Below are 26,519 nucleotides of genomic sequence, written 5' to 3'. Positions count from 1 at the left end.
CTAGAGGAAATGGCTACTTTTCAAGGTGGCGTCCATTTTAATATATCCCTGCTGAAGTCCCTGAGGAGGGGAGAGTTTGGGGAGGGGAGGGACCTCAGTACAGTGGCGTATCTGCCTAGGGACAAGAGGTACCCCTTGTCCCCGGGTGCCACTCTTCTGATCACATGGGGGGGCGCAAAATCGGCCCCCCACGTGACCAGGAAGTCCTGCTGTCTCGTCTCGTGCCTTGAAAAGACAGCAGGACTTCCTGCTGCCTCCAAGCGCCCTCAACCCCATGGGCAGGGGTTGAGGCAGTGGGAGGCGAAGCCTGGGAGGCGTCTTGGAGACAATTTGTCTCCGGGCGCCATTTATCCCTAGCACGCATATGCCTTCAGGGAACTTACCTTTGTAGTACAGAAATCAATTGTTATTCTGGGAGATCTCGAAGCCTCACTTGGAAGCTGGCGGCCCGACAGTGACAGAGGTCACTTTCACACATACTGAATAATGCACTTTCAATCCACTTCCAATGCACTTTGCAGCTGAATTTTACTGTAAATTTGCAAAATCGACTCGCAAGCCATCGCTACTGAGCATGGCACACGAGTTGAAAGTGCATTATTCACTTTCCCCAGGAACTGATGGGAACATCTGGAGGGGCAGAGTTGGACACTCCTGACGGTTATGTTCTATCTGCCCATTTCTGGTTTGATCCTGCCGTGTCTCTAGACTGGACACCTTCTGTAGTAGTTCGGTCAGCAGTGTGGAATGTAGATTGCTTTGACCCGGGGGGGGAGACGGCCTTATCTCTGGACTGTGGGACTGGAGGAGTGCCCTCTCCCCTTGGGAACTGAGTTCCAAGGGTGTTGTTGTGTGACGTGGGGCATGACGTGTGGTATAACAGAGGGCACTTTGCTTCTTATGCTTTAGTTCTGGCAACAGAAGCCTAAATGCTTATGCCTGATGCTGTTTCATAATAAAGAAATCATCTGAACTCAGAGTCTCATCACTGAATACTTTGGGGCAGTGGTGGGATCCAAACTTTTTAGTTCCCATGGTGGTGGGATTCAAACTGTGGCGTAGCGCCAATGGGGCTGGGGCGGGGCATTCTGAGGGCGCGACCGGACATTCAGTGGGCGGGGCATTCCTGGGCGGGGCTGTGGCAAGGACGCAGCCGCTGCGCCGGTCCTTGGGCGGGAAACGAATGCACGCAGGCACAGGCTGCCACGCACGCCGGTGCACCTCCTGCTAGACTGCTTCACATTCTGCACACTACTGCTGAGAGGAGGGGCGTAATTCAGGCAAAAATCACGTGGCAAAACCACCAATTAGTAACCCCCTCTCGGCACACACAAACAATTAGTAACCTACTCTCGGGAATCTGTGAGAACCTGCTGGATCCCACCTCTGGTGAGACCTCTGGGTCTTGCCTTGCAGTCTACAACCCGAGGTGCCCGCATGGGTCCAGCGAACAGCCCCCCCCCACTATTTTCTTCCACCATCTCAAAAAGAGAAGCTTCTTTTTGAGCAGCAGTGGCTAAGTAGTGGTTAAGAGCAGGTGTACTCTAATCTGGAGGAACAGGGTTTGATTCCTTGCTGCCGCTTGAGCTGTGGAGGCTTCTCTGGGGAATTCTGGGCACTCCACCACGCACCAGCGGGGTGACCTTGGGCTAGTCACAGTTCTTGTGAGCTCTCTCAGCCCCACCTACCTGACAGGGTGTTTGTTGGGAGGGGGGAAGGGAAAGGAGTTTGTCAGCCCCTTTGAGTCTCCTACAGGAGAGAAAGGGGGGATATAAATCCAAACTCTCCTCCTCCTCCTCCTCCTCCTCCTCCTCCTCCTCCTAACAGCTCTCTGCCAAAAGACCAAACTCTCCAAGAAACGAGGGGATGGGAGTGGGAGAGAAACCCTCCGACAACCGAGCTGCACCGTGGAGATAAGCAACATCCGCCGAAGGAAGTGCGTGACACAATCTCGGCTCCTCTATTAATTTCAGCTAATTTCCTGCAAGCTCTGCCTTGGTGGGTTTTTCTCCCCCCCCCCCCCCCAGCAGCTACAGGACTCAGAAAGGTTAAAGCGTAACCTTGTCTCAGTGGCTTGCGATTCGCTCCATGCAAATACCTACCTACAGCCTGGTAATTATATGCATTTCCAGAGAGCCAATCAGCTGTCAGCTTGACAGATACTGATCTTTCCATTTTATTTTTAGCTCTGTGCTTCCCCCTCTAGATCCAAAAAAAAATTCTGTTTGTTCCATCTCTCTCTTTCTCTCTCTCTCTCTCCCCCACCCCTTGGCTGCAACTGCTTTTCTTCTCTTCCCCGCAGCCCTCCAGCCAACTCTCGTCAGCTTGGGAAAGCCAAGAGAAGCCCTGCGAAGGGAGGTGGCAGCCTTGCAAGGCGGGAGACCTTCACGGCTCCCACCCAAGGTGAAAAAATTCTGCCCCTGGCTTCCCACCCCCCCGCTGCTCCCCATGGAGGGAATCTGGCCGCTGCAGCTGAGACACCACCCCGGCAGAAACGCAGAGGCCGAAAAGGTATCTGTCAAACGCCAGAGCACGCATGCAGTTTGTGGACGCAAAAAAGGGTGCCAAGAGACTGGGCTGCAGGGAGGGGTGGGGGGCACTGGATCCGAGCCTGGACCTTTCCGGGGCCTTTTGCGGCAACGGGATGGGAGCAAACCGCAGGTGAAGGTGTGTGGAGACCAGCCGAACGGCCCTGTGTGTAGCGCCACATCAAGGTGCCAAAGCAGAATCAGTTAAGCACAAAAACTGGGACCACCAAATGCCCTTTATTTTATTATTATTATTATTATTTTATTTATTCGATTTGGTAAACCGCCCTACCCCCAAAGGGCTCAGCGCGGTGCACAACAAACAACAATACAATAAAACAAATCGAATAATCCCTGTGAAAATACAAAGCCTTAAAACTATAAAACTACGGCAGCAGTAGTAGCCTTCAATAAATAATTGATTAATAATAGGAGACGTCTGGCACCCAACCCCAGTGATCGAACCCTGGGAAGGGAGGGGATTGGCAGATGGTCCAATAGATAGCCAGTGTGCAGGACAACACGAGGGGCGGGCTCAGCGGCCGGCCTCCCCAAAAGCCCGGTGGAACAGCACCGTTTTGCAGGCCCTGCGGAACTGTCCAAGGTCCCGCAGGGCCCTAACTGCTGGAGGAAGGGCGTTCCACCAGGCAGGGGCCAGGGCAGTAAACACCTTGGCCCGTGTGGAGGCCAGCCGCATCATGGAGGGGCCAGGGACCACCAGTAGATTCGCACGACTCAGGACTTGGGTAAGGGGTGAGACAGTCCCGTAGGTATGAGGGCCCCAGGCCTTGTGGAAAGCGTGGCTGAATTATTCACAAACTTGCTAGGTTTGGACCTGACGGTTCAAATCCCGACTGTCCTCTGTTTGAAGGGAGAACCGAACAGAAACCCACATCTTTTAAGAAGTTATTCTAATAATGAGGCTCTGGCATATTTACAATGGGCGTCTTTGTCAGCCATGATGAAACTTCAGAGTGCACGGGTCAGGTCCAGGATGGGAGGCCGAAGGGAACACGGGAGCCTCTCGTGTCCTGTATAGCAGCCAGACACAACTGAGTTCTCCTCAGTCCGCACACTTACGCAACGTTTGATTCATGTTGCAATTGTAGCATATATGGGGAAAGTGGCGTAGGAGGCTAAGAGCTCAAGTATTTAATCTGGAGGAACCAGATTTGATTCCCCGCTCTGCCGCCTGAGCTGTGGAGGCTTATCTGGGGAATTCAGATTAGCCTGTACACTCCCACACACGCCAGCTGGTTGACCTTGGGCTGGTCACAGCTTCTCAGAGCTCTCTCAGCCCCACCTACCTCACAGGGTGTTTGTTGTGAGGGGGGAAGGGCAAGGAGATTGTAAGCCCCTTTGAGTCTCCTACAGGAGAGAAAGGGGGGATATAAATCCAAACTCCTCCTCCTCCTCCTCTTTTTCTTCTTCTTCTTCTTCTTTTTCTTCTTCTTCTTCTTCTTCTTCTTCTTTTTCTTCTTCTTCTTCCTTCCCATTTGCATCATTTATCAACTTGCAATCGCAGGAACAGTCACCAGATCTCCTACTATGGTAGCAGACTTCAGGCTGGCAAACTTCTAAGAGAAGGTTTCGGTAGGAGATAAATAAACTACGAAAAGGGCCACTGGACTGATAGCGTGATGTCACTTTGGGGGAAACCCCGGAAGTGATGTCAGCCTCCTCTAGCCAGTGGTGTATCACTAATGGGAACATGGGTAGGCTGACCAGACGTCCTGCTTTTGGCGGGACAGTCCCGCCTTAAAACAATTTGTCCCGCGTCCCGCGGGTTTTTTCAAGTGTCCCGATTTTTGGAAGGCTGCCACACTGCCTTCTGGGGCGCAAGGCAGTGCGGCAGCCTCCCACGCGCGCGGCCGCAGGAGCGCACGGCCTTCTGGGGCGCTCCCGTTTCCCGCCCTGTGACAGGGCGGGAAACGGGAGCGCCCCAGAAGGCCGTGTGCTCCTGCGGCCGCGCGCGCATGCCCGCCCGTCCCGGTTCACTAAGGTGACCATCTGGTCACCTTAAACATGGGGTATCCCATGTCCCCAGGCACCCTCCACCGAGCCCTGCCCACCCCTCCCGGCCCCCCTGCAGGCTGGCTCCTGCTCTTCCCAGGGCCTCTTCCCAGGGCCCTGGGAAGAGCAGGAGCCAGCCAGGGCCTCTTCCCAGGGCCTCTTCCCAGGGCCAGCCCATGAGCAAGCCTGCTGCCGCATCATCCATCCAAGCCCCAGCCTCACCTGGCCTCCCCACTGGCTCCTGTAAGAGGGGCACGGGGGGGCGTGGTGAGCCAGGCAGGAAAGGGGTGTGTGTGGGGAGGCGCCAGGCACCATTTCGGCCCGGTAGGGCACTGCCTCTAGCAATTGCTGAAACTCCAGGAATTCCTTGAAAGGGCTGTTGCCAGACGTGGCCTGACAAACTTAGTCCCAGGGATTTATTATTCGGCCCTCTGAGGAAACCCAGATATCCACCATCTGGACTGTTTCAAATCAAGAACAGGGCCCGGGGGTGGCCTGAAATGTCTTCTCCTCACACACACTATGGTTGTGACCCGAATTGGGCATCACACATGAGGGTACTGAGGAGAGGCCATCGCTCAGTCTGATTTTACAGGCCCAAACTTGACGTCGTGTCTGGCCTGAATTGGGTTGGGTTTCAGCAGTGGCGTAGGAGGTTAAGAGCTCTTGTATCTAATCTGGAGGAACCGGGTTTGATTCCCAGCTCTGCCGCCTGAGCTGTGGAGGCTTATCTGGGGAATTCAGATTAGCCTGTGCACTCCCACACACGCCAGCTGGGTGACCTTGGGCTAGTCACAGCTTCTCGGAGCTCTCTCAGCCCCACCTACCTCACAGGGTGTTTGTTGTGAGGGGGGAAGGGCAAGGAGATTGTAAGCCCCTTTGAGTCTCCTACAGGAGAGAAAGGGGGGATATAAATCCAAACTCCTCCTCCTCCTCTTTTTCTTCTTCTTTTTCTTCTTCTTCTTCTTCTTCTTCTTCTTCTTCTTCTTCTTCTTCTTCTTCTTCTTCTTCTTCTTCTTCTTCTTCTTCTTCTTCTTCTTCTGATCTTTGCACAGCCAACTATGACATTGTATTCGGGTTCAGTGCCGTCAAATCACTTCTGACTTATGGCCAGCCCTACCAATAAATGACTTCCAAAATGCCCTATCATTAACAACCTTGCTCAAGTTTTACAAACTGAGGGCTGTGGATTCCTGAATTGAGTCAGTCCATATCACGGAAGGTCTTTTCTTGCTGCCTTCAACTTTTCCTAGCATTATTGCCTTTTCCGGTGACTCTCACCTTCTCATAATGTAACCAAGCAATAATAGTCTCACTATAGTCATTGAATTGTGTATGTTATGCGGCTCTCTGCTTAGAACTGGGCCAAAATTCATTGGTCTACAGGGCTTGGTCGAGGGCCTTTAAATTTTGGCTGCACTCGCATTATACACATAACAAGCACTCTCTGGTTCACCTAATACTATCTGATCCCCAGAGTAATTCAAAACTATGGTCATTGTAGCTTCATGGAAGAGTTCAAGTTTGTTTTGATCGAAGGCCCACATATTTGTCTTTTTGGAGATCCACGGTTATCTGTAATACTTTGCTCCAACAGCCCATTTCAAATGAGTCAACTTTCTTCCTGTCAGCATTCTTCATAGTCCAACACTCGCAGACAGTAATGGGGAAAATTATAGTACCAGTTGTCTTGATCTTGGTTGCCAGTGAAATATCCTTAGACATAAGGATTTTCTCTAGCTCCTTTTTGGTGGTCCTTCCCAGTCTGAGACTCCTTCCAGTTCCTTGGTTGCAGTCGGAAAATCTTGAAAAACAGTTTCCTCGTTGCCGACTTTAAAAGTTGCTGAATTCCCCAGAGGCCATTACTTTTGTCTTCTTGAAGCTCGGCTTTAATGTGGTTTTGGCAACTTTCTGCTTTAACCTTCATCTGTAGTCCTTCCAAGTGTTCACTAATGTCTCTAAACATGACATTGGGGAACTGTTATCTCTGTCCGTGCACGTTAAGCCTTCAGAGGGACAAATACTTATACCAGGCTCCGGAAAAGGCATAGGATAAAAGACTGACACACACACACACACCCCACCCTTCCCCTGTGCTGTGATTCCAAACTGAATTAGGCCTTGGAACGCTTGGAAACTTTGGGCCCTCAATGTCATGTATGGCTGTGCCAAGATCAGAATCCAGTCAGGGGAAACAGGAGTCAACTCGTAACAGGCGTAACAACCAGTTTGGCTCTGTTGCACAGGACTCAGGGTAGACATACTGACATACTGCAGTGGCGTAGGAGGTTAAGAGCTCGTGTATCTAATCTGGAGGGACGGGGTTTGATTCCCAGCTCTGCCGCCTGAGCTATGGAGGCTTATCTGGGGAATTCAGATTAGCCTGTGCACTCCCACACACGCCAGCTGGGTGACCTTGGGCTAGTCACAGCTTCTCGGAGCTCTCTCAGTCCCACCCACCTCACAGGGTGTTTGTCGTGAGGGGGAAGGGCAAGGAGATTGTTAGCCCCTTTGAGTCTCCTACAGGAGAGAAAGGGGGGATATAAATCCAAAGCTGCTCTTCTTCTTCTTCTTCTTCTTCTTCTTCTTCTTCTTCTTCTTCTTCTTCTCCTTCTCCTTCTCCTTCTCCTTCTCCTTCTTCGTCTTCGTCTTCGTCTTCGTCTTCGTCTTCGTCTTCGTCTTCTTCTCAAGCCCTGCAGGCAGGAGCAAACAGCAGTAGAGAATTCTTCCTTTCAAGGGCTACTCGGGAGCTTCCAGCACGGCCAATGTGGGACGCTTAGCAAACATAGGCTGATCCCCCACAGCTCTCCTTATAGGGTTTGTAGAGAAGGGGCACCCGATCAACCAACAAGAATCCAGACTGTGCCTTTTGGCTCAGCGGACACGAAAACCGGCCTCTGCTTGTCTAATTCTTTCTCCTTGCATAATTCAGGATGGGTCATTTTGCCTCAAAGAATTTGGAATCTTCGGAGAAGAAAAGAAATGGCAGAGGAGGAGGGGAGGAGGAGGAGGGGGGGAGGAGGAGGAGGTGGGGGGAGGAGGAGGAGGAGGAGGGAGGGAGGAGGGGAGGAGGAGGAGAGGAGGAGGAGGAGGAGGAGGAAGGGGCATAAGAAGTTCCTGACCATGAGGACCAGTGGTGTGTCTGCTTTTTTAAAAAAAAAAGAAAAGAAAATGAAAGCAAAGCTCCTGAGGACTTCTGGGGCAGTAGGGATTGCCCAGGAGGGGCGGGCAGCCATATTGGGTGGAAAGGGCATTTGAAGGGTCTTCACATGAAGAGTGGTTCCCCTGGACAAAATGGCCGCTTTGGAGAGTGACCTCTATGGCATTAGGCCCTGCTGAGGTCATTGTTGTTACCAGGCTCCGCCCCACATCTCCAGGAATTTCCCAACTTGGAGTTGGCCAGCGGTGTATGGTGGGAAAATGGTGCCCGGAAACAGTTATTATCCCGGCGCCCCACCCCCCGCCGCCACGTCAAGGGGTGGGGCTCGAGGGGCAAGGCTCGGGCGGGGCGATCCCCACCCCCCAACCTCACCCCCCTCCTGGCTCCCAGCTGGCAGCCAGCAGTCCCTTCTCCCCTCCCCTCTGGGGAGAGCAGAAGAAGCTGAAAGGCTCTGTCCGCGGCTCCTTTGCTTTTATGAGCATGGGGGCGAGGCTTGGGGGGCGGTGTCCTCGAGCTTCCTTGGCCCCAGCCATGTTGATGATGACATGGGCGGGGCTGAGGGCGCCTGAAGATGACAAGGCAGCGGGACTTCTTGCTGCCTTGCCGTCTTCCTGGTCATGTGGGGGGACGATTTTGCGCCCCCCACATGACCAGATTAGTGGTGCCTGGGGCCAGAGGGTACCCCCGATTCCTAGGCAGATACACCACTGGAGTTGGCAGGTCTAGGAAGACACAATTTTGAACACTGCTGCGGCTCTGGGGAAAGAGGGTCACCTTTTTCTCCTACCCCACCACAGTGTCTCAAACAAAGCGGCTCTGAGTCTTGTGAAAGCGAAAATAAGCAGAGTACCTCTATTTTGGGGCGCTGTGTGGTTTCCGGGCTGTATGGCCGTGTTCTAGCAGCATTCTCTCCTGACGTTTCACCTGCATCTGTGGCTGGCATCTTCATTGTTACTCCCAGGCTACAGACTTCTTTGTGACTCACATGCCAGGCTACTCTATTCAGAGGGCCTCACCTTTTGACCTCACAGTATATATACTCCACTTGCTTTCCATTCCTGCAGTCAGATCCTCTGAAGATGCCAGCCACAGAGGCAGGCGAAACGTCAGGAGAGAATGCTGCTAGAACACGGCCAGACAGCCCGGAAACCACACAGCACCCCAGTGATTCCGGCCGCGAAAGCCTTCGACAATACCTCTATTTTCTCTTTAGAAAACCCACAGCAACTGGGGGCAACTGGCCTCCTCCCCTGTGTCAGGGCCCCAATCTGGATCATACTCACACTTCTTCCAACTCACACCTCACCGGACATACCAGGAGCATAAGGCAATGTGCCACCCAGACCAGAAAGGGGCAGGTGTTGCTGCGCACACCTGCTAAGTCTCCAGCCCACCAAGATCTTGGGGCATGACCGCTGGAACAATATTGGCTGCACCAGCCCCTCTGGACTTACTGGACGTGGCTAAGGGGGACCCTCGCATCAGCTGGACACTGAACACTGGACACTGAAAGAGAGATCCCTGCCCTTCAGCCCTCGGGAGAGCAGCAGGCCTCACTGAGGACTACCTCCCCCCCCCCCGCCCCATAGCAAACCATGATGCCAGAACAAATTTAATAAGGCCTAACGCGGTGTAGGAAATGGCTCAGCAGACATTTTCTGACTCTTTTGTGGAGCAGCAGTGGCGTAGGAGGTTAAGAGCTCGTGTATCTAATCTGGAGGAACCGGGTTTGATTCCCAGCTCTGCCGCCTGAGCTGGGGAGGCTTATCTGGGGAATTCAGATTAGCCTGTGCACTCCCACACACGCCAGCTGGGTGACCTTGGGCTAGTCACAGCTTCTCGGAGCTCTCTCAGCCCCACCCACCTCACAGGGTGTTTGTTGTGAGGGGGGAAGGGCAAGGAGATTGTAAGCCCCTTTGAGTCTCCTGCAGGAGTCTCCTCCTCCTCCTCCTCCTCCTCCTCCTCCTCCTCCTCTTCTTCTTCTTCTTCTTCTTCTTCTCTGGTATCTCCCCTCCTGGCTGGCATCAAGGATCAGCATTATCCAGCAACTACCAAGTCCCACATGGTCCTGCTTGGGATTCCAGCCTCCTGGTGGGGCCTAGGGATCTTGTGGAATTACAGCTTATCTCGGGGGTCTGCAACCTGCGGCTCTCCAGATGTTCATGGACTATCAATCCCATCAGCCCCTGCCAGCATGGCCAATTGGCCATGCTGACAGGGGCTGATGGGATTTGTAGTCCATGAATATCTGGAGAGCCGCAGGTTGCAGACCTCTGGCTTATCTCCAGACTATAGTGATTGGTTCCCTTGGAGAAAACGGATGCTTTGGGGGGTGGACTATAAGGGCATTGTTACCCCACTCGTGTTCTTGCCCTCCCCAGGCTCCCCAGGCAACCCTATCTGCCCTCCCCCCACTGGTGGCCAGGAAGGACCTAATCATCTTTGGTCCTACCCACGGCCTCCAGCCACAACTCCAGCCACTCTCATCTCCCGTCTCCTCCTCTGGGCAGCAGCTAAACGTGCCATTTGCCCAAGTGTGGCAGGCAAACCCCCGGCCCCAATCCCCCACCCTCAAGAAACTGAAAAGCAGGAGAAAAAACGGCCTCCGTAGCTATACTCCAGGACATCCCCCACGTCTCTATAGCTTTTAGCATAAAGCTGAGGGGAAATTCCTTGAGTGTCACCTGGAAGTGATGTCACATCCTGCCCAAACCCCACTGTCCCTCAGGATAATACCACCCTCAACCTCTTCTGGCATTTGCTGAGGCCGTCCTTGGTAATGGCGAGGTGAGCAGAGGCTGAAGGAGCTGGGCCTCTCTGAGTGGACCGAGCTCCTCTCCCATCTTCAGCGCCAGGCCCCGCTGGGTGGCAGCTCCCTCCTCTCCTGCCCTGGCAATCAGACAGGCCTGCTGCCCCTGCATCCTTGCTCACCTGCCCAGGTGGAGAAAGATGCTGGAAATAGTAGCGATGACTATCCAGAGGGCAAATATAGCCATTCTGATGCAGCTTCAAGCCACATCCAGCCTGCTTTTTGTCGCCCACGGGGAGAGAGCTACTCGATTAGTATCTAGTTGTTGAGCATGTTCAACCGGCTGGCCCTGGACCCTCAAAGAATCCTGTCTAGGGGGCTTTCCCCACTACAGAAGGGAGCTAAGGTCGACTCGGTTCCCTTCAGTGGAGGGCGATTCCAGGCTGTCCCCACAGCAACTGAGTTGGCCCCCTGGAACCGAGCTAAGTGGGCGGGATCATCTTGGTGCCTGTTTCGCTCCTCGATCGTGATTGGCGCTTGTGTTTCGGCGGGAAATGGGAGCGTTCTTTTTTTTACAGTTTTGACAGTTTACAGTTTACAGTTACACGCACTTTCTGCCCACCACGACTCTCCCGTTCTGCGCATGCCACAAAAGCGGCTTGTGATTGGTTGAACAGATGAGGTGTCGTTTCGATGCTTCCCCACTTCGAAGCTTCGAAGCGGGATCGACCTTGTTCCGGCAGAAAAGTGTAGTTCATAACTGCGACAAGGATGTCGCAGTTCTAAGAGGGGACCTGAGACAAACAATGTTGAGCTCGGTGGCAGTGGGGATTCACTGAGGCGAACCTAGGTAGAAACCAGTTCAACTCTGTCAGTGGGGAAAGCCCCTAGGAGTAGATGCCAGCTTCTAGGGGAATTCTGGGAAATTCAGTTCCAGATTCCAGGATTTGTGGACTCAGCATCTTTACGTTCAATAGCAAGGTTTCGGCTGGCACAGAACTCTTCCTCGGCGCGTTTGCCGACTGAGCAGAGCGGGACACATCTGTCCGTTGCTGCACGCAAGGAGCAGAGTTAAGGTTGCCATAGTAACACTAACAAAGAATCAGTTCCATTCATTCCCCCCTACACACATCATGTCAACATCAACATAACTGTTGTGTGCGGAGTGAACCACACGAGGGGATTGTCTGATCACCAGGAATAGTGTTGTTTGTGTGTGTTTAAAGAGAGGGAAAAAATCAAAGAGGGGAATGGCTTCTCCCCTAAAATAATCTTGCACAGCGACAGCAGTGGGGTATTTTTGTTTTTAATTCAGAGAAAGGTTGGGATGTCTTCAGAGCTGACTGCAGCTTTTGGGGAGCCCTGCAGAAGATATACTTCAATGCTTGCTGCCCCCCCCCCCCAGTGGACACATAGCTATGTTGTGCGCATGCACACACAACCTAGAGCAGTGGTGGCGAACCTTTTCGAGACCGAGTGCCCAAACTGCAACTCAAAACCCACTTATTTATCGCAAAGTGCCAACACGACAATTTAACCTGAATACTGAGATTTTAGTTTAGAAAAAATGGTTGGCTCTGAGGCGTGCATTACTCGGGAGTAAGCTTGGTGCTAGTTGGTGGCTTTGCTTTGAAGCAACCGTGCAACACTTCCAATGGGTGAATCACGACCCTAGGAGGGTTTACTCAGAAGCAAGCCCCATTGCCAGCAACCGAGCTTACTCCCAGGTAAAGGATCACGCTTTAGTTCTTCGCATGAAAATCAGTGGGGTTTAACAGCAGGGTTACCTACACTGCTTCCCCAAAACTAGGTCTTAGGTTTAATGCTAATAATCGAGCCCAGCGGCCCAGGCCAGCCTAGATATGTGAAGGGGGCACTCTGTTTGTGCATGCCCACAGAGAGGGCTCTGAGTGCCACCGCCGGCACCCGTGCCATAGGTTCGCCACCACTGACCTAGAGAAAGGAGCACAGCTCTTTCACACTCCTGGAAACTCTGTGAGGAACAGCAAGACTAGCAGTAGACTGACGTTCTCATGCTCAGCTCCCTGCAGGAGTCTATCCCAGCCCCAGGTCTGCCCCACGGTCCTCTTTCCAGGTCTCGGGTTGCCAGGTCTCCCCTGGCCACCAACGAGGGATGGGGGATGAGGTTGACAGACCCAGGTTGGGAAGCCCCTTGAGATTTGGGGATGGAACTTGGGGAGGACGGGGACGGGACCTTCAAGGCAGTAGAAAGCCACAGAGTCCACCCCATAACGTTTCTCCAAGGAAACTGATCTCTGTCGTTTGGAGATGAGCTGCAATTCGGGGGGGGGGGGTCCCCAGGCTCCACCTGAAGACTGGCATCACTTCCGAGATGTATTCCTATATAGGGTATTCCATATAAGGAATATATGATTCCTATAGGAGCAGCAGTGGCGTAGGAGGTTAAGAGCTCGTGTATCTAATCCGGGAGGAACCAGGTTTGATTCCCCGCTCTGCCGCCTGAGCTGTGGAGGCTTATCTGGTGAATTCAGATTAGCCTGTGCACTCCCACACACGCCAGCTGGGTGACCTTGGGCTAGTCACAGCTTCTCGGAGCTCTCTCAGCCCCACCTACCTCACAGGGTGTTTGTTGTGAGGGGGAAGGGCAAGGAGATTGTCAGCCCCTTTGAGTCTCCTGCAGGAGGGAAAGGGGGGATATAAATCCAAACTCTTCTTCTTCTTCTTCTTCTTCTTCTTCTTCTTCTTCTTCTTCTTCTCCTCCTCCTCCTCCTCCTCCTCCTCCTCCTCCTCCTCCTCCTCCTCCTTCTTCTTCTCCTTCTTCTTCTTCTTCTTCTCCTCCTCCTCCTCCTCCTCCTCCTCCTCCTCCTCCTCCTTCTTCTTCTTCTCCTCCTCCTCCTCCTCCTCCTCCTCCTCCTCCTCCTCCTCCTTCTTCTTCTTCTTCTTCTTCTTCTTCTTCTTCTCTGGTATCTCCCCTCCTGGCTGGCATCAAGGATCAGCATTATCCAGCAACTACCAAGTCCAGCCTCCTGGAGAGCCGCAGGTTGCAGACCCCCAAGATAAGCTGTAATTCCACAAGATCCCTAGGCCCCACCAGGAGGCTGGATCCCACCTCTGCCTATATCCCATCTCAGGGCCAAACTGACCAGGCTGCTCTGAAGTTTGGGACACAGTCGGCTATTTGGCTGACCAAAGGCAACTGGGCGGGGAGGTCCCAATATGGATCGGGGCTGCAGAGTTGAGGAAGGGGCTGCAAGTCGCCCCTCCCACCCAGATGCACAACTTTTCTGATAGAAAATCGTTCCCCAGGATGGCTCTGAGCCCGAGTGGGAAAGAAGGAACGACGGGTACGATACAGGCCCTTCCCCCCGCCCTTCTATCAGGGTTCTTATTTCCTTGGTGAAGAGGCACAAGGAGGAGCAAAATCCCCCTTAACTGGTGCTATAGCCCGGATCCATATGAATCTCTCCTGCATCTGCCTCTGAGAGCCCAAGGACATGTCTGGAGTATCCGCCACAGTGGTCAGTCTCAAAATTCGGTCCCACTTTGGCAGAACCAAGGAAACAAAACACATGATGGATCCCCCCCCCCCCCGGAGAAATAGGCTCCATTCTCACTAGCTGGGAGCACCACAGGATCGGTCCTTTCCCTTTATCTTATCCAGAGGTGGGATCCAGCAGGTTCTCACAGGTTCCCGAGAGCAGGTTACTAATTATTTGTGTGTGCCAGGAGGGGGTCACTAATGGGTGATTTTGCCACGTGATTTTTGCCTTAGTTACGCCCCTCCTCTCAGCAGTAGCACGCAGAACTTGAAGCAGTCTAGCAGGAGGGGCACCGGCGTGCGTGGCAGCCTGCGCCTGCGTGCATTCGTTTCCCACCCAAGGACCGGCGCAGCGGCTGCGTCCTTGCCACTGCCCTGCCCAGGAATGCCCTGCCCCCAGAATGCCCGGCCACGCCCCCGTCATGCCCCGCCCAGCCCCATTGGCGCTACGCCACAGTTTGAATCCCACCACCATGGGAACCTGTTACTAAAATTTTTGGATCGTGCCACTGATCTTATCCCATATAAGGGAATGGTTGTTTTTTCATTCTAGTGGGCTGGGGGAGGGGAGAGAGACTGCATTTAAAGACATTAAAATTCAAAGTTTTCAAAAGAGAAAACCCTTCTGACTGTTTTGAAAGGATAGCTTTAAGAGCGGGAGAAACTGCTGTCATGTGGGCATGGGAAAGTGGGAGGTGCCAGAAAGCTGAAGAAAGCTGAATGCACAATTATCTTCATTTCCCTGTGAAGAGAAAGGGGAAAGTTGCCCACCAGCTTTCGGAAACCACAGGGATTCTCTGACCTGGGAGCGCAGTGAGTTCCGAAAAGGGGGAAACTTGTGCAGTTGATATTAAACCCAAAAGGAATGTACGTTCAGTGCGAAAGAGACTACAAGTTCAAAAATGGTCTGCCAAAAGTTTATACGCTCAATGATTGTTTTAGAAGTGTTGGGCAGTAACGACTCTGGAAAAGGAGCTCCGTCAGATTGTGTATCAACATGCATGCCTAAGAGTCAGCTACACTCTAGGACAGGGGTGGGCAATTATTTTTTCCATGGGGCCACATAAGAAACAGAAAATATTGTGGAGGGCCGGGCCAAGGGTTAGGCGAGCCCCGCAGGCCGCAGCCAAGGCAACCGCTTCTGCGGGTTTAGCGCCTCGCTTCCCCAGCACGCAGCCAGAGAAGCCGCAGCCAAGGGCAACCGCTTCTGCGGGCTTGGGCGCCCCCCTGTAGCACGTAGGGGGCCAGCCCGGGTCATCTGGCGGACCGGATGTGGCCCGCGGGCCGTATAATGCCCAGGTCTGCTCTAGGAATACGGCAATCCTTCGAACAGCCTCAGATGAGTCACAAGCAGTTGGACTGATCTTCAAAAACTGGGCTGCTTGATCACAACTCGCCAGCAGGACCCGATCTGATGTGGCTAGTTTTGCACACCTGCAGGTTCGTTGCAGTCTAACAACTGTGACGATGGCAAAGTCTTGCGGGGTGTCTGTCTCTGTGGATTCTGTAGGGAGAGGGTAGTGGCTGGAGAGCACTCAGCCCTGCAACCCGGCTGAGGCGAAGGATGGTTGGGTCTCCTCGTGAGGTATGTGGAAGATCGCTTGAGAGCCTTCTGAACACCGTTGAGTTCCTGGATGGAACAAAGGCAGGCTATAAGCATGAGCCTGCATGTAATTACAGGGTTTGGAAAGTCCCTTCCTTACATGCTCAAATCTCCACTCTGAGAGGTTTGAGGAGGCTGATCCCCTTCGATTCTCCTGTGCTCTCAGTGTTCCATTCCTTCTAGAGCAGGGGTCTGCAACCTGTGGCTCTCCAGATGTTCATGGACTACAATTCCCATCAGCCCCTGCCAGCATGGCCAATTGGAGAGCCACAGGTTGCAGACCCCTTTAGGCTTGAATCCCCACTTGAAATTTGCACGCAGATCCAAACCTGTTCGTTGTGAAACTGTGTCCTCTTCCTTGGAGTTTCTCCCTCCCCACCGCAGCGAGCACACGGCAGACACACCCGGTTGCAGAACTCTTAGCAATCCCCACTACCAGGCGAGCTCGCTTCGCCGGTCTCCCCTGATTGGCTGGCGTGCCTTGATGGGGCGGGACCTTTTCCCACTGTGGAAATGTACATTGTAGACACATGATCAAAAAAACCAATGTGTAAAAGTTTAACGTTTAACTGTTCAAACAGTTAATCATTACTGGTGCAAACCATTAACGATTCAAAGTTACACATTTGACTGTTTAACATTTGCGTCCCCTTCTGCTGGCCAATCGCAAAAGCGGAAACGAACCCAAAGAAAGGCTGCGTCTGCATCACAGTGCTGATTGGTTGCCCAAATTCTACGTCATACTCCAGGGCGGGAAACGAGTCAGGGTTTCAACCCTCATCCCTCCCCTCGGATCAGCTCTGAACCGTGTTAATGGGGTCTATGCCACTTGCAACCAGGTCCTGCCGGGACGCGGATTAACGGGGAGAACAAGCGCCAGAAACGGAATCTGCCACGCAAGCCATGAGGAGGTCGTCCCTCAAACCTGGTTAGTTTGTGTTCTGAAACCTGGCTAAGACAGTAGTGGGGATTCGACCTAGAGTACACTCCAGTCTTATAATGCCATTTGAAGCTGGAGCGTATTCCCCCTTCCCCTTATTTTTGGTGACTTTACAAAATCACTTTTGTAAGCCTGGAGAGTCCTCCCAAATATTTGTTTTACTACATTTCCTCCATGGCGTTCTGCATTGTTTTTACACACCTTGGTTCCCAATATGCTTTATTTGCTGCCTCAAAACATTTTAAGTGAATGCCCTTTTAAAAGTACACTTTCACTGAAACGTTTTTAAAATGGCTTCACTGAGCTGTGCAGTCTCTTTAAGACGTTTCCCACGCCTCCTTGCTGTCCCTGGACTTCCTCCACATTCATTCAGCTCACCCCTCGTTCCTTGCCTGCTTTTTTGCAGAATTTCTGCTTGGGTTTTTTTTAATTTGTGGGGGGCTAATCTTTGAAGGATGGAGTATTTGTGGTGGAGGGCATGGTAGCATGGGGCTGGGAAGCTTTGAAGCGCTGATCCAATAACGTTCCCCCAAAAATTACAAAATGGCAAGCGGACAGGAAATTGTTTTGAGAGGGTAAGTGCGGAGATACTTTGTGGTAAAGGGGGCAGAATTGAAAACATTTTACAAATATTTTCGGGGATTTGCGTGGAAAGGACCACAGCCCACCTTGCTCGCGGAGGCTCGAAGCAGATTACATAGTGTACGTGAAGTCTGATCGATAGGATTGGACACCCAGCGAACAGCAGAATACGGGCGACAGAAACCTGAAAACAAACAGGAATCTCAAACAGAACAGAAACAAAGCATGAGCTTTTCAACACAATACATTATGTATGTACAACTCGGCTCTCACCCTAGTTTCTCTGCGACTGTGGTTAGCTCAGAAGATGCACGTTTTACTATTTGATGCCATGATAAGTTGAGAAAAAAATCCGAATCCGAACCAACAACAGTTCAAGTCAGATGGGATCATTTCAAGATGAATGGAAGAAGAAGAAGAAGAAGAAGAAGAAGAAGAAGAAGAAGAAGAAGAAGAAGAAGAAGAAGAAGAGGAGGAGGAGAAGGAGGAGGAGGAGGAGGAGGAGGAGGAGGAGGAGGAGGAGTTTGGATTTATATCCCCCCTTTCTCTCCTGCAGGAGACTCAATCTCCTTGCCCTTCCCCCCTCACAACAATCTCCCTGTGAGGTAGGTGGGGCTGAGAGAGCTCCGAGAAGCTGTGACTAGCCCAAGGTCACCCAGCTGGCGTGTGTTAGAGTGCCCAGGCTAATCTGAATTCCCCAGATAAGCCTCCACAGCTCAGGTGGCAGAGCTGGGAATCAAACCCGGTTCCTCCAGATTAGATACACGAGCTCTTAACCTCCTATGTCACTGCTGTTCCCATATCCCAAATTCCAGGGAGCAGGATCGGCAATTCCAGAGTCTGGGGGCTGCAACAGAAACAATCTGCTCGCAAGCCAGAGCGCCGACGTTGCGTTGTGTTGAGACCGCCACCAGATTGTCCGCTGCATATCCGTGCCAATGTCAGCTCCTGCCTCTTTCTCTGTGCGCTGTGGCTTTCCTCCGCTCGACAGATTGGCAAAAGTGTCTCTCCTTCCCTCTCAGCCCCGTTGGCTCCCATTAGTGAGCCCAGACTCAGTAATATTTGATTCCATGTGTCTAGATGAGAGGGAAGGGAAAGACCCACTCGCAAGAACGGGCCAGGGGCATTGAAAGATCGGCTTTATCGTGTATGTTAAACATCTGTGCATCAGAGTTCATCAATATTAACTGGGAGGTTTTAATGGATTATTTAAGGTTCTTTACGTTAGCAAAGCAGCCCACGGGGTCCACAAAGCAAACTGTCACTGGAAGCTGAACACATTAGGACAATGCAAACTGTTATGGGATGAGGGAAAGGAAATGGGGTGAAGTAATAATTTTTTACAAAACCCTCCGATAATGGTTTCCTAATGACAATTTGGCCGTTCTGGAGAGGAGGGGGGGGAAGACGTGGCTGCGAATAACTGGCAAATGCAGAAACCCGGATTTGGGGGTTATATTTGGAAAAAAACAAAAGCCAAAGGGGTTACTAGTCCTCATGGTAGTCTGAATCCGTAATAGTGAGAGACATCCCTGGCCACAAAGAAAAACGGAGAAGTGATTGTTGGAGTGAGCATAACTTGCAACTCCGTAAGAAATGGTTCTGGAAAATGAACATTACATTTTGAGGGGCGGAGCGAGGGGAAACTGAGCCCGAGGCACGCGCATGCCCGGTGCCCATGCCACGCCCCGGAATGGCCCCACCACGCCCCTGCACCGGCACCCCCCCCAGTCCCGTTGACGCTTCGCCACTGCATTTTGACTTAGTTCTTAACTGCAGTGGCGTACCTGCCTAGGGACAGGGGGTACCCTATGTCCCCAGGCGCCCCCATTTGGTCACATGGGGGGGCGCCACCATTTCAGGGTCATTTGTGTGTTTAAATTTTTTTTAGTGTTTTTTACATTTCGGCCTGCAGGGGGAGCATTTTTAAGGCTAGTGGCACCAAAATTGCAGGGTACCATCCAGATACAGTCGTGATGATAACACCCAAGTTTGGTGATGTTTAGTTCAGGGGCAGAAAAGTTATGGACCCCCAAAGGGGGTGCCCCATCCCCATTATTTTCAATGGGAGCTAACAAGAGATGGAGGCTACCCATTTGAGGGACCATAACTTTGGTCCCCCGGGGGTGGGGCGCCAAGCTCAGGTTTTGTCCCCGGGCGCCAGTTTGCCTAGGTATGCCCCTGCTTAACTGCTAGCTCTCTTTTTTCCTGGTCTGTAGCATTTCACCCTTCAGTTAGCTGGCCGGAGGATGCAATTCTCCTCCATAAAAATGGATCCCCTTCTAGAATTGTCTCCAGGTTTCTATGAACTCAACACCTGTCTTCCTTCCCTCTTGAGGACATGGTGCAAAGCAAAGGGGAGCATGCACAGATCTGGCTGGCCCAGGACAGCCCAGTCTCATTAGATCTTGGAAGCTAAGTAAGGTCAACCTTGGGAGACCACCTAGAAAGTCTCAGGTTGCTATGCAGACGTAGGCAATAGCAAACCACTTCTGACGTCTCTTTCCTTGACAACAGGGTCACCATAAGTCACCCTAACCCACCACCAAGAAGCATATCCCCTCTCTATCCCTGTGCCGTGGTCTGAATTCGGATCAAACCTTCCCCTAAGTCCTACTTTAAGGACCAGTAAAATCATTTCCTTGCAGTAAAATGAGGGTGAGGTGCCACCTGATCAGAGGTGGGATCCAGCAGGTTCTCACAGGTTACTAATTATTTGCGTGTGCCGAGAGGGGGTTACTAATTGGTGATTTTGCCACGTGATTTTTGCCTTAGTTACGCCCCTCCTCTCAGCAGTAGCGCGCAGAACTGGAAGCAGTCTAGCAGGAGGTGCACCAGCGTGCGTGGCAGCCTGCGCCTGCGTGCATTCGTTTCCTGCCCATGGACCGGCGCAGCGGCTGCGTCCTTGCCACAGCCCCGCCCAGGAATGCCCGGCCACGCCCCCGTCATGCCCCGCCCAGCCCCATTGGCGCTACACCACAGTTTGAACCCCACCACCATGGGAACCTGTTACTAAAATTTTTGGATCCCACCACTGCACCTGATGATTGATTTTACTATGTCTTTAATTCCTTTTAGATTGTATCGAAATGTGTTGGATGCTGCCCAGAGCCTAAGCAGTGAAGGGCAGCACAGAAGTATAACAAAATAATAAATAGATGCATAGAAGTATAATGAAATAAATAAATAACATGGGGAGAGACCATTCAGACCCAAAGAACCAGGTTTCATTGCTGGTGACCAAGATGGGACACAAGAAATGTGTGCTGGTGCTTAGCTACATTCAACCCAGACTAGCCCGAGGAAGCTCTCCGTGAACAAGAAGATCTTTCAGAGGATTCCCAAGGAGAAAACAAAATATTTTTAGCCAGAGCAACTGATGGCTGCAGCAAGCGGTGCAGCGGAGAGGAATATTTTGGACGCCGGTGTGTGTTTGCAATGAGAGCACGGCACAAAAACAGGAAAGGAGGGGCGGCCCAGCACACCGAGGCGGGAGCGGCAGTCCCGAGGCTGAAATCCGGCATCTGTTCTCAGCTCTTCTGCCGCCTCCCAGAAAGTCAAAGCATTTCCTTTCCTCGGCTATCGGCTGTCGAGTGTGCAAAGGCAGAGGCAATGATGTATTCCGCACCAGGACTCACAAAACCATAGAGTTCAAGGGCCAAGAAGCTATCTGGGTCAGCCTCCAGCCGGAAGAGAGGCCCAGCTCAGGCCCTGCAATGAGGGCTCCGGGGTTGGGGGGCAGGGGAGGGGGTCAGGCTGCAGGGGGATGCGGGTGCCAGCAGTGATTAGCGTCACCCGCTGCCTCTGCAGCTTCTTTCCCTTCGCCTGCCTCTCTCTGACTTCTGGCTGAAGTGGGGCAGGCAGAGGAAGCAGGAGAAACTGCAACACCACTGGCCGACCCAGGCAGACCCAGAGGTGAGATCCAGCAGGTTCTCACAGGTTCCCAAGAGTAGGTTACTAATTATTTGTGTGTGCCAAGAGGGGGTTACTAATGGGTGATTTTGCCACGTGGTTTTTGCCTTAGTGACGCCCCTCCTCTCGGCAGTAGCGCGCAGAACTGGAAGCAGTCTAGCAGGAGGTGCACGGCGTGGCATGGCAGCTCTGCTTCGCCGCGCGGCATTCAAGCCTTCCCGCCGCCAAGCGACTGGTGCAGCTGCTTCGCGCCCTTTGGCGCACAGCCCCTTCCGCCCCAGGAATACCTCCCGCACCGGGAATGTCTGCCACGCCTCTGTCGTACCTCCGCCCCATCCAGCCCCATTGGCGCTACGCCACAGTTTGAATCCCACCACCATGGGAATCTGTTACTAAAAATTTTGGATCCCACCACTGGGCCTTCTCATACGTGCCCAGGAGCATAAATGACACCTTGGAGCTTTTTAAAACCGAGCGCTTGACGCTGCTGCCACCTGCATGAGGTTGCCAACTCCAGGTTGGCAAATTCCTGGCAATTCAGGGGCAGAGCCCAGGGAGGACCTAGTTTGGGGAGGGGGCTCAGCCAGGAGGCGAAGCCAGAGAAGCCGTTGCTTCCTTTTGGGGAACTGATTTTTGCAGTCAGGAGCCCCAGCATAGTTCTGGGAAATCCCCAGGCCCTATCTGGATGTTGGCAACCTTACCCCACCCAAACACATCACCCAATACTGATCTGCACGTCACGAGAGATGCCTGGGTGCTGTATTCTACTCCTCCCAAATCTCAGCAATCTGACTTGCATGTTATGCAAATGGCTTCCTAATATTCCTAGAGAGTAACTGTGGAACTTATTTTCCAGCATTATTTGCCCGCTCCTTGGCTCACTCCGCACATGCAGAATAGTGCCCTTTCAAACTGCTTCCAGTGCTCTTTGAAGCTGTGCGGAACGGCAAAATCCACTTGCAAACCGTTGTGAAAGTGGTTTGAAAATGCATTATTTTGCGTGTGCGGAAGGGGCCCTTGATTTCTTAAGGGCCTGGAGCCTGCAGGGGAGCAAAGGCAAGCTGGAAGTGTTTATATTGCACTTGCGATAATTTAGGGCACCGTTGTTGTTTTGGTGTTCCGTAGAACCGCCTTGGAAGGCAGAAGAGACTTCAGACTGAAAAAGCCAAAAATGATGAGGTTGGGAATGGGGGGGTGTTGAGCTCTAGTCAAAACCCCCAGAAAAAAAGTTTGGTAAAAAGCCAAATCAAGCTGATGGGTTTATTCTGTTTCGCCGAAAAATTCTGGGTTTTTGAAACCCAAACCCAAAATTTACCAAATGAAAAAACACTGGGCTCACCCCAGAGAAAACCTGCATTCCTATCACACTGCAGTCTGCATTTATCCCGAATGAGGTTTAACTAGACAGGCTGGTAATTCTCAATGTTGCAGAATTTAAAAGTCTCTCATTACCTCAGTTCTCAGAGCTGGGACTTCTCCCAATTGTCCCATGCCAGGCGGTGGAGATGGAGTTCCTAGATAAGGATTTATGGCTAGTGCCCATCCAGGAAGGAAAACAAGATGGAACAGAACTTCTTCCCTGTTCTCTGAGAATGTATCATATCTCCCCTGAGAGTCTGTCTGTCCCCATCTGCGGACATTCTTGTTCTTCTTGATCAAGAGGATTTAAAAAAAACTATCTAGACATTCAGTTTTTGCAGTCTCTCTCCCCAGTGGGACAATCTAGCAAGGTGTGAGATGGTAGACCTGTTGTTCTATTGAGGCCAGAGCCATTAGCATCTGTAAGGCCTAAAGTACTCTGTGGCTGGCCTTGATGGCTCATTTGGCCAGACACATACTTGTCTGCCAGCTGCAAGTTTGCCGCCAGGATCCAACTCATGAACAGAATGTAGTTCTGGTTGCTGAATAATGGGGTTCATCCTAGGCCCCTTCCACACACGCAAAATAATGCGTTTTCAAACCACTTTCACAACTGTTTGCAAGTGGATTTTGCTATTCCGCACAGCTTCAAAGAGCACTGGAAGCAGTTTGAAAGGGCATTATTCTGCATGTGCGGAAGGAGCCCTAATGTGGAGGGCATGATGATTCTTACTGTCCAAGAGCACCAAAGATTTGGTCACCACCAACGCAACCCCCTTTATCAGTGGCATAGGAGGTTAAGAGCTCGTGTATCTAATCTGGAGGAACCGGGCTTGATTCCCAGCTCTGCCGCCTGAGCTGTGGAGGCTTATCTGGGGAATTCAGATTAGCCTGTACACTCCCACACACGCCAGCTGGGTGACCTTGGGCTAGTCACAGCTTCTCAGAGTTCTCTCAGCCCCACCTACCTCACAGGGTGTTTGTTGTGAGGGGGGAAGGGCAAGGAGATTGTAAGCCCCTTTGAGTCTCCTGCAGGAGGGAAAGGGGGGATAGAAATCCAAACTCTTCTTCTTCTTCTTCTTCTTCTTCTTCTTCTTCTTCTTCTTCTTCTTCTTCTTCTTCTTCTTCTTCTTCTTCTTCTTCTTCTTCCTGTATCCACATCCTTATTTAGATAGGAGTCATAACAGCATCTCAAAGACCAATAGGTTTTTAAAACAAATTCTAGCATAAATTTTTGTATACAAGAAGTCCCTTTGTCTGATGCTTGCACTAGAATAATAATTAGAAGCCTCTTACCCTGTTTCTCCGAAAATAAGACATCCCCTGAAAATAAGACGTAGTAGAGGTTTTGCTGAAGTGCTACGTATTGTTACCGCGCTGCTCAGGATAACACTTTCCTTACTCAGAGGTATCCCGCTCTCGGCAGCGCCCAGGAACCCAAGCAAGACCCGACAAGGCTCAGATAAATAAAAGAGATTTATTGAGATGCTGACCTAGGTGTCAGCACCTCCTTCCAAGCATACAACAAAGCTCTTGCCCCCCAGCAGCTTTGCAACCCCTTAAGTACACTTTCTCCCGTCGGGGGACCGGGAGAACCAAAAACAGCCCACCACCATTCATTAACAAAATTCAAAACAACCAATCATACATTGCAACATGCAGGAACCAATCAGTGTCCGATAGGCATCCCCTTTTCAAGTTTCGCGCCAGAGCAGGGCTTAGGGCGATGACGTGGTTCACTGACGGGGAAACACAAAGGTTTTCTCCAGGTGTCCAGGGTCAGGAAGCAGAGAGCGATGACGTGTTCCCCTTATCTGCCTGCTGATGAGATTAGGCAGGGCAGGGCGCCTCGGCGGAGGCTTCCCTTTGTCCGGCTGTGCATCGGTAACTTTACACGTGGAATGGGATGTGGGTCCGGTGATGCAGAGATGGCTCTCTGCCTTGGGCCAAGGAGGTTCCAGACAATCACAAATGCAGGGAAACTTACAAATCCTACTTCTATCTAATACAAACCAAGCTTCTACCTAATAAATACAAAACACAATAACTTTTTTTCAATCGCTTTTAGTACAGACACAGTCCAGGGGAGCGGGATTCTCTCCTGGTTCCGCTTATCATTTCCCCCCTTTCTGGGCTTTCTCACGCCATTGGCATCATGGCGTTGAATGCCCAGACAACTTCGCGAACCTGTGAGTACCGGGAAAAGTGGCAATTCTGGCTGCACTGGAAGTCCAGGGATGCGAGGAGCACGCTAGGCTCTTTTGCAGACAGCGGGGAGCATTGCATCTTTAAAAACATATCATACATATACAAACAGAACATCAAAGTACACCCATAAATCAGGGAGATCACCCAAGTAAACCCAATCAAAGAAGGAACAACAGGGGTAGTCCAGGCACTTTCTGGAACGCTCCAAATTAGCAGGCGGGGACGCATGGAGGTATTCCCAAACCGAGGTAACCCAAAGGGCTGATTTGAGATAACACGGAAGGCAGAAAACGCTGGGCCTGTGATGTATCGCCCGATGTGGAGAATCAGTAACGAGGGTCCGCCAGATAATAGCCGGGTCTCGCTAAGAGACAGTTGGTGATCGCCAGTTCCGGCATTGAAACCTAAACGCGACACACACACGCTTCCAGTTCAGGGAATCCGGCTCGCCATTTGCAGAATCCTTTAAGCATCTCCGGGGAGGCCGGCTCGGGGCAATGGGATCACCCCCCTTTGATACTTCTGGACGCCGGGGTGGTTGTCAACTGGCATGGCACCGCTCTTCACATCTTGGCAACGGAGTAGGTCAATGGCATCTTCCGCCAGGCTCCTCGTCACCAGAGGCGAAGCGTATCGATCCTTGGTGGGTCGCGATCTCCTTCGGTGACATCCCAGCGCAGCGGGGCATGAACGCCGTAATCCTCGGCTTGTCCAGATTCATTGCCTAGACTGGGTCCCAGCACGCCGGGTCACTTCAAAAGTCCTATATACCTATGAAAAGTGCTCTGGACACCTCCCATGTAACTTGCTAAACAAATCCTGCTGCATAGGAAAAACACTTTAAACATTCGCGAGAAACAGATAACGGTATAGTGGTAAGCCGGCAAGTAAGCCGAGAAGGGAGGGGGGTGTCAGAACGGGGCTGAAACCCTTAGGGCAAGAGGAGCAAGTTTGAAGGAAGCGTAGCAGCGCCACGACGAAGCGTAGACAGGTTCCATGGTGTCTGGACCCGCCTACCAACCAAGGGCTGGGCTATATAACTCATGGGTAAGCGCGCATATTAATTACAGTATCTTTAAAAGAAGAATTCACAACAGGGTTTCCCGGATCCCAGACCGTTTCCCGCCGGGAGGGTGGTATACCGTGAGGGTGTCCAGTATGTATGTCGCAACCTGCTTCTAATTGTGGTTTTAATGGTGTCCACCTGGCCTGTGAATATGCTCGCAGGAGGGGGGTGAAGACTCGGAGTCTTCTGCTAGCCGCTATGCAGACTTCTTGGGAAACCTGCCATTGTCCTGCGCGCGGTTGCTCCTCGCGACAGCACATACTGTAACAGTAGGACTGGTTTTTAACTGTAAATATGTCATGTAAATAGGCCAATCCAGCCATAGTTTTAGGGAGTGACCCCGCTTAAGGTCTTCCCGCCTTTGGTTGTGCAAAGACAGAATGAAAACCAGAGAAAAACTTCCCCACCAGGTATCGGTCTGAACCGAAAAACGGCTAACCTGGAACTCCACCAGTGCAGTTCCCCTTCCTTTCGCGATGAATGGTGCTGCCGCGGTGGAAAAGGGGCCAACCCCGGAAGACAGGGCTTTGTAGAACTGAGCCAAAACAGAGTAGCCAGAAACAGAACGGAGAGCCCTGGGCTCTATGTGGCAAAATGGGTCCAGGGCTGGCAATAGCTGTTCTGGGCGCATTGCTCTAAGCATTGCAAATGTAGAAAGATACACCTAAGTGAAAGAAGCAGCAAAACCGCGGAACTCCCTCCCCCCTTTCATCCGCCGGTGGATACCCTGAAACCAGCCCCTCCTTCCCCTTATAATGGGCTTTTGGCGCAGCAGTTGTATAATATTCCTAGCGCCATGTGGACATGCAAAGCTCCGCCCGGATTCAGTTTACCAACTGCTTTCAAAGGAGGTTTAATTTTATGGCAAAGAGCTGGAGG

Source organism: Sphaerodactylus townsendi, linkage group LG12 (genome assembly GCF_021028975.2).
Source record: "Sphaerodactylus townsendi isolate TG3544 linkage group LG12, MPM_Stown_v2.3, whole genome shotgun sequence".
In the NCBI taxonomy this organism is placed as follows: domain Eukaryota; kingdom Metazoa; phylum Chordata; class Lepidosauria; order Squamata; family Sphaerodactylidae; genus Sphaerodactylus; species Sphaerodactylus townsendi.
Note: the sequence above shows the minus strand (reverse complement) of the source record.